The sequence below is a fragment of the Artibeus jamaicensis genome, unplaced genomic scaffold (genome assembly GCF_021234435.1).
Source record: "Artibeus jamaicensis isolate MK-2021 breed Jamaican fruit bat unplaced genomic scaffold, CSHL_Jam_final contig_1417, whole genome shotgun sequence".
NCBI lineage: Eukaryota > Metazoa > Chordata > Mammalia > Chiroptera > Phyllostomidae > Artibeus > Artibeus jamaicensis.
Window position 1 is genome coordinate 820,499 of NW_026521282.1, and position 8,216 is coordinate 828,714.

General features: G+C 41.7%; 1 non-coding gene across 1 annotated transcript; it reads right to left on the reverse strand.

Moving 5' to 3' along the window:
• Nucleotides 1-7,601: 7,601 nt before the first annotated feature.
• LOC119053860 (U1 spliceosomal RNA) lies at nt 7,602-7,762 on the reverse strand. Its single transcript, XR_005083385.2, has one exon. It is a non-coding gene; the product is annotated as a U1 spliceosomal RNA (small nuclear RNA).
• Between the last annotated feature and the right edge of the window lie 454 nt (nt 7,763-8,216).

The window sequence follows — 8,216 nt, forward strand, 5'->3', positions numbered from 1 at the left end:
TCAGTTCCTCCAAATGCCTTTCTTCCACTGACTACTTAATCAATTCTCTATATGCAGTCCCTTCTGTTGAAATATTTTGTTTAGTTTGTTTTCCCAGCTGGATCCTGATGTATAGTGCCCTTTAGTGGTTATTTGTCAATTATATCTCAATAGAGATGGAGAATAAAAATAAGAAAAGTGGGCAAAGCACATGAATAAGTAGTTTATAGAAGCCCCCAAATGCTAAGAGGCATAAGAAGATGTTCAAACCCATTGATTATCAGAGAAACACAAATTAAAACAACAATGAGATATTACTTTACACCCATCAGGTTGGCAAACACACACATACACTTAGAAACACGGGTAATATCAAATGCTGGTGCCAATGTAGGGAGATAGGGCCCCTAGTGTACTGCTGCTGGGAGTATAGGCACAGCTATTCTGGAGAACAATACATCAGCATCTAGTTAAATTAAGTAAAAACCTAGCCCGAGTCCCTGTAATTCTGCTCTTATGTATACACCATAAAGAAATTCTTACACAAGGTGTAAGGTAACATACCCGACAAAGCTTATTCCAGCTTTATTTGTGGTGACTGGCAGGTGCAGACAATCTGGACATTTGTCACTAAGGAAGCAGGTATGACATTAGGGAACACTGCAGTATTTGCAAGCAAGATTGTATGTAGACCCAGCAATATAAAGAGAGCCTAAAAGCTTGGTGCCGAATGACTTCTTTGGCCAGTAATGATAGAGTAAGTAGTGTGAACCGTACCACTCCCTGAGAATTAGATGAGCTCAGCAAACTATGAAAAACATTTGCTTGAAAATATCCAACTGATAACAGATAGTGAAGGATTATGGGGTAAAAATATGGGAGAAAGAAGAAACTGGGAGAGAGGTGAGCTCAGCATTTAAGGTAGCTTATCCCTTAAGGCTACCTGCTAATTCCAGAAGAGGCAGATAAGAAGCTAAGAAGCTGAGCATAGCTGTTGGTAGACTCATGTGGCAAGAAATCAAGTAGGAGTTCAGGGCTCACGAAAGTGGTTGCACCTCATGCTTTGGGTTGAAAACTCAAAGGTCTAGGAGGAAGTGTAAAGTGGAAACAGAATAGACCTGTCCTTTAAGGGACTGTAGTCAAGCTCTGAGCCATTTCAATCCCCGGAGACTGGACAAAGGAAATCCAGGATTTCTAGTGTCCCAGCCGTCTTCCAGAAGGGAATATAAATCTTCTCTGGAGGAAAATAGCATCATACTGGGCTTCAAATTATTTATGCAGTTTTCTATATACAATGTCCAGCATTCAATTTAAAATAATCAGGCCATAAGGATGAAAGAGCGTTGTAATAAAAATAAAATTAGAAAGGCAACAGATAACAGAGACAGAGCTACAGGGACTCCAGTAATGGAATAATCAAACATTAAAATAATTATATTTAATACATTTCAGGAAAGAGAAAACAAAATTGAGAGATTCAGCAGACAATTTGAAACTACAAAAAGAATCCAATGAGAAGTCTAGAAATATAAAATACAGTAAGCACTTCTGGCCAAGATGGAGGCATAGGTAGACACACTGTGCCTCCTTGCATGACCAAAATCAGGACAACAAAAATTTAGAAAGAAAATAACAACCAGAACTGACAGAAAACTGAACTGTATGGAAATTGGACAGCCAAGGAGCTGAAATAGACACATTCATCCAGACCAGTAGGCAGGGCAGAGTCGGGCAGTACGGCAGAGAGGGGTCGTGGCACAGGAAGTGGTGACACTGAGCACACAAGGCACCTCAGGCATGCAGGCAATGGCTGGCAGACCCTGGGCACGGGGTGGCAATGGGCAGACCCAGAGAGGCAGCAACTGTGAAGCAGGGCACCACACACAAGGCGGCTGGCTGACTGGGCAGCAGTCCCACATTCACATGCAGATAACTGGGCAGCAAGACAGACCGCACAACCAAGGGTCCCAGTGCCAGGAAATAAAGCCTCAAAACACTGATTGAAAACTCCTGTGGGGATTGGGGCCCAGGGAGAGACTCCCAGCCACACAGGAGACTTTGTTGGAAAGACCCACAGGGTCCTAGAACATACACAAGCCCACCCACACAGGAATCAGCACCGGAAGGGCCCCATTTGCTTGGGTGAAGCAGCAGAAGGGACTGAAATCCGAGGAAGAGGGGAGCAAGCACCATTGTTCCCTCTCTGACCCCACCCCCACATACAGCATCACAATCCAGCAACAGGGTTGCCCCACCCTGTTGAACACCTAAGGCTCTGCCCCTCATATGTAACAGGTACAACCTTACCTAAAAATTATGACCCAAAACAAAGAAGAACAAATCAAAGCTCCAGAGCGAATACTTCTAAGCGACCAAGAGATAGCCAACCTGTCAGATGCACAGTTCAAAACACTGGTGATCAGGATGCTCACAGAACTGGTTGATTTTGGTCGCAAAGTATATGAAAAAATGAAGGCAATATTAAGTAAAATGAAGGAAAATGCACAGGGAACCAATAGTGATGGAAGGGAAACTGGGACTCAATTCAGTGGAATGGACCAGAGGGAAGAAAGAAACAACCAAACAGAAAAGAATGAAGAAACAAGAATTCAAAACAATGAGGAGAGGCTTAGGGACCTCCAGGACATCTTTCAACATTCCAACATCTGAATTATAAGGGTACCAGAAAGGGAAGAGGAAGCGCAACAACTGGAAAACTTATTTGAACAAATAATAAAGGAGAACTTCCCCAATCTAGCAAAGGAAATACACTTCCAGGAAGTCCAGGAAGCTCAGAGAGTCCCAAAGAAGTTGGACCCTAGAGGAACACACCAAGGCACATCATCATTACATTAGCCAAGATTGAAATGAAGGAGAGAATTCTAGAAGCAGCAAGAGATAAAGGGGCAGTCACCTACAAAGGAGTTCCCATCAGACTGTCAGCTGATTTCTCAAAAGAGACCTTACAGGCAAGAAGGGGCTGGAAAAAAGCATTCCAAGTCATGAAAGGCAAGAACCTACATCCAAGATTGCTCTATCCAGTAAAGATTTCATTTAGAATGGAAGGGCAGATAAAGCGCTTCTCAGATAAGGTCAAGTTCAAGGAGTTCACCATCACCAAGTCCTTATTATATGAAGTGTTAAAGGGACTTATCTAAGAAAAAGAAGATAAAAAAGATGAACAGTGAAAGGACAGCAAATGCACAGTTATTAAAAACCACACCTAAAACAAAAGCAAACTAAGAGTACAGCTAGATCAGGATCAGAACCATAGAAATGGAGATCACATGGAGGGTTAGCAACAGGGGAGTGGGAGGAGGAGAAGGGGGGAGAAGGTACAGAGAATAAGTAGCATAGACGGTAGGTAGAAAATAGACAGGGGAAGGGCAAGAATAGTATGGGAAATGTAGAAGCTAAAGAACTTATGACACATGGACATGAACTAAAGTTGGGGAGTGTGGGTGGGAGAGGGTGTGCAGGATGGAGGGGAATGAAGGGGGGAAGTGGGACAACTGTAATGGCATAATCAATAGAATATATTTTAAATTTTTTAAAATAAAATACAGTAAACAAAATTAAGAGCTCAGTGGGTGGGCTAAACAGGGCCTGAAGAGAGAATGAGTGAACTGGAAGTTAGGTCAGAATAAATTAGGCAGAATAAAGCTTGGAGAGGTAAACAATGGTAAAATACAAAGTCAAAGGAAGTAAAAGGCATAGAAAATACAATGAGAAAGTCTAATGGAGGTATTATTGGCATACTAGAAGGAAGAGAAAGAATGTGGCACAAACAATATTTGAAGAGTGAATGGGTAAAAATTTTCCAAACTTCATGACAAACATCAAGTCACAGTTTCTAGAAATCACATGAACCTGAAGCAGGATAAAACTAAAGAAAACCTCACTGAGGCACATTAGTGTACAACTTACGAAAAGCAAAGAAAAATATTCAAAGCCATCAGCGGAGGGAAAGAACAAAAATTACCTTTACAGTTCTACAATTAGACTGACTGTGGGGATAATACACAGAAACAAACATAGGGAGGCTGTCAAAGAAATGACTGAAATGAAAGGACAGATCAAAACTCCAGAAAAAGAACTAAACAAAAGAGAGATAAGCAATCTATCAGATGCAGAGTTCAACACACTGGTTATGAGGATGCTCAAGGAACTTAGTGAGGACCTTAACAGCATAAAAAAATCCAGTCAGAAATGAAGGATACAGCCCTGGCTGGTATAGCTCAGTGGATTGAGCACGGGCCTGTGAACCAAAGAATCGCAGTTCGATTCCCAGTCAGGGCACATGCCTGGGTTGCAGGTCAGTTCCCAGCAGGGGCCAGTTCCTAGCAGGGGTCACATGAGAAGCAACCATACATTGATATTTCTCTCCCTCTCTCTCCTTCCCTTTCCTTCTAAAGATAAATAAATTTTTTAAAAAATTAAGTTAAAAGAAAATACTTCAAAATTAAAAAAAAAAGGAATGAAGGATTCACTAATTAAAATAAAGAACAATTTACAGTGAAACAACAGTAGAGTGTATGAAGCCGAGAATCAAATCAATGATTTGGATCATAAGGAAACAAAAAACATTCAATAAGTACAGCAAGAAGAAATAAGAATTAAAAAACCCCAGGATAGCGTAAGCAGCCTGTGGGACAACTTTAAGCAACCCAACATTTGCATCATAGGCGTGCCAGAAGGAGAAGATAAAGAACAAGAAATTAGAAATCTATTTGAAAAAATAATGAAAGAAAACTTCCCTAATTTGGTCAAAGAAATAAACATAGAAATCCAGGAAGCACAGAGAGTCCCAAACAACATGGATGCAAAGAGGCCCACTCTAAGACACATAATAATGAAAATACCACACTCTGGCTGGTGTAGCTCACTAGATTGATTGCGGGCCTTTGAACCAAAGGGTCTCTCTGGTTTGATTCCAAGTCAAGGCACATGCATGTATTATGGGCCAGGTCCCCAGTAGGGGACATATGAGATGCAACCACACATGGATGTTTCTCTCCCTCTCTCTCTCCCTCCCTTCCTCTCTCTCTAAAAGTAAATAAAATCTTTAAATTTTTTTTTATTTATTTACTTTTAGAGAGGGGGAAGGGAGGGACAAAGAGAGGGAGAGAAACATCCATGTGTGGTTGCCTTTTATGTGGTCCCCACTGGGGACCTGGCCTGCAACCCAGGCATGTGCCCTGACTGGGAACTGAATCCACAACCCTTTGGTTTGCAGCCCGCATTCACTCCACTGAGCTACACCAGCCAGGGCAAAAGTAAATAAAGTCTTTTAAAAATAATAATAATTAAAATACCAAAGATTAAAGATAAAGAGATGGGAGGGGGTGTGGGAGAATGGGTGAGAGGTGAGGGGATTAAGAAGTACAAATAGGTAGTTACAGAATAGTCATGATGACTTAAAGTACAGGGTAGGAAAGGGAGTAGCCAAAGAACTTACACACATGACCTGTAGACATAAACAGTGGCGGGGGGGATTGCCTAAGGGAGTAAGGGATGCTGGGTGGAGGGAAGCAAAGGGGGAAAATCAGGACAACTGTAATAGCATAATCAATAAAGTATAATTAAAAAAAGAGATGGAATCCATTTCTCCGCTGTTAAATCTGGCCTTGAGTTTGTGATTTGTTTCGGCCAATGGAACATTAAGAAGCATGAAGCTTAAAAAGTGCAGGTATAGTCCGGGATTGTGTGGCTCAGTGAATTAATTACTGTCTTGCAAACTGAAAGGTCGCTGGTTCTGGTTCCAGTCAGGGTACATGCTTGGGTTGCAGACTACGTCCTCAGCCGGGGGCAAGCAATGCACAACCGATTCATTCTCTCTGTCACATCAATGTTTCTCTCCCTTTTTTTCTCCCTCTGTTCCCCTCTCTCTAAAAGTAAATAAATAAAATATATTTTTTTAAAGTACACGTACATCAGGACTTTCTCCCTTTCTGCTGTCAGGAGTTCTGTGACCACCACCATGTGAATATACTTGGACTTGTCCACTGGAGACACAGGACTCATTCACTCCATTACTACAGCCAAGCTGTCAGCTGACAGCAACCACATGAGTGAGTCTAGGCAAGACCATAAGAAGAACCATGCAACTGTGCCCAGCCCAAATTGCTGGAACCCATAATTGTGCATGAATAATTTACTGTTTGGTGGTGGTTCACTACATAGCAAAAGCTAACTGATGAAATATCCTTTGAGAATGAAGTGAAATAGACATTTTCAGAGAAAAAAACCTGAGTGAATTCCTTATTTATTAACTTCGCCAAAGAAAGTATTGTTTTTTGTCCTGGCTGGTGGATTGATATCAATCCTCAGTGGATCGATAATTGGCCTGCAAAGCTGGTTCGATCCCCAGTTAGAGTACATGCCTGGGTTTTGGGCCAGGTCCTCAGCTGGGGGCATGTGAGAGGCAACCACACATTGATATTTCTCTCTGTCTCTTTCTCTCTCTCTTCCCATCTCTCTAAAAATAAATAAAGTCTTTTTAAAAAATAAAAATAAAAATGTTAAATATTAGTGTGTATGGTATTCATTCCATCATGGAAGGGGCAGCTATTTATTCTTACTGGAATAGACACTTAATTGGAATATGCGTTTTCCTTCCCTGCATAGGATGCTTGTCCCAAAACTGCTGTTCATGGACTTACAGAGTGCCTTATCTACCTTCCTGGTATTCCAAACCACAGTGGAATACCAGCGGTTTGAGAAATTGGTACAGAGCAGACGGAGGAGGCTAAATGATGTAAAAAAAAAAAAAACAACCCTTTTTCTCTGGGGCTTCCTCCTTACCTACTGGGTTCGTTTTGCCTGCTGCCTGAGGAAAGACATCTTTTAATACCAGAGATCAGTGAAAAGGAAAGGAATTTATTATTTATTTAAAATATACAAACTAAAGTTCTCCACAAACACACACAGTCCTCCCGGCACCCTCCACTTGACAAAAGGGAGCATTTTCAAAGCCGCGTGGTCCTGACTTTCACCCAAGCTGTGTGGTCCCAACGAAGACACTAAAACCACGTGGTCCTAAACAGATGTGTGGTCCCAAAAAGAGAGATGTCAAATGGCTGTGGTGCCTCTGTTTAAATCCCAGTGCCAATCTTCTGTAGCCTCATTTCCAGCTCCTTCCACAATTGGTCACAGTTGTCAGCATTCCAGGCAGGTGTGGCCCTGTGGCGTGGAGCCAATTATCTCCAAGCTCTTTTGGGCCCCATTACAAATCCCTACCTGGGGCTCCCCTCTTGGCTGCACCCTGTTATAAAATCAGCTGATAGTCTTTTGGGAACTCCTTGTAGGTAACTCTCTCCTTTTCTCTTGCTGCTTTTAAGATTCTCCTTTTATCTTTAACCTTTAGCATTTTAATTATGATGTGTCTTGGTATGGTCCTCTATGGATCCAACTTGTTTGGGATTCTCTGTGCTTCCTGGACTTGTATGTCTATTTCCTTAGCCATATTAGGGAAGTTTTCTTTCATTATTTTTTCAAATAAGTTTTCCATTTCTTGCTCTTCCTCTTCTCCTTCTCACATCCCTATGATTCAGATGTTGGTACTTTTGCAGATATCTCAGAATCTTCTTATTCTCTCCTTGTTTTTTTTTCTTTCTTTTTTTGTGGGGAGAGTGCAAACGCTCCCCACTACCACAAATTATGCAGTCAAGTTTCCTACATTTGGGGAAATCACAGAGGCCAGCACATCTGGAGTGCAATGGATAAATCTCACTCTGGGAAAACCACCTTTGTGATCATGGTATGTCCCCTGCCAGGTAAGTATCTCTCTATTTGTTTTTTTTTTTTTAATTCTTATTTCTTCATTCTGTTCTGGTTGATTGTTTATTTCTTCCTTCTGTTCCAAATCATTGATTTGAATACAGGCTTCCTTCCCTTCACTGTTGGTTCCTTGTGGATTTTTATTTATTTCACTTAGTGTAGCTGTGTGGTCTGTCCTGGGGCTGGGATCACTCACTCCCAAAGTACCCTTCTAGAGTTTATCCACCGCACATGAATGTGGGGCTGTCTCATCCTCTGGTCTCCACCACTGCATCGTGTGCTCTCCACCCCGACTTCCCATCCCTGCTCCTTCTACCTGTCTGGATGAATATGGATTCTTTAAGTCCTTGGTTGTTGTACTTCCACACAGTTGGATTTTCTGGAAGTTTCTAGGTGTTTTTTTGTTGTCGTTTTGAGGTTAGCTGTTTTCCTTCTTATGGTTGTGCAAAGAGGCAAAA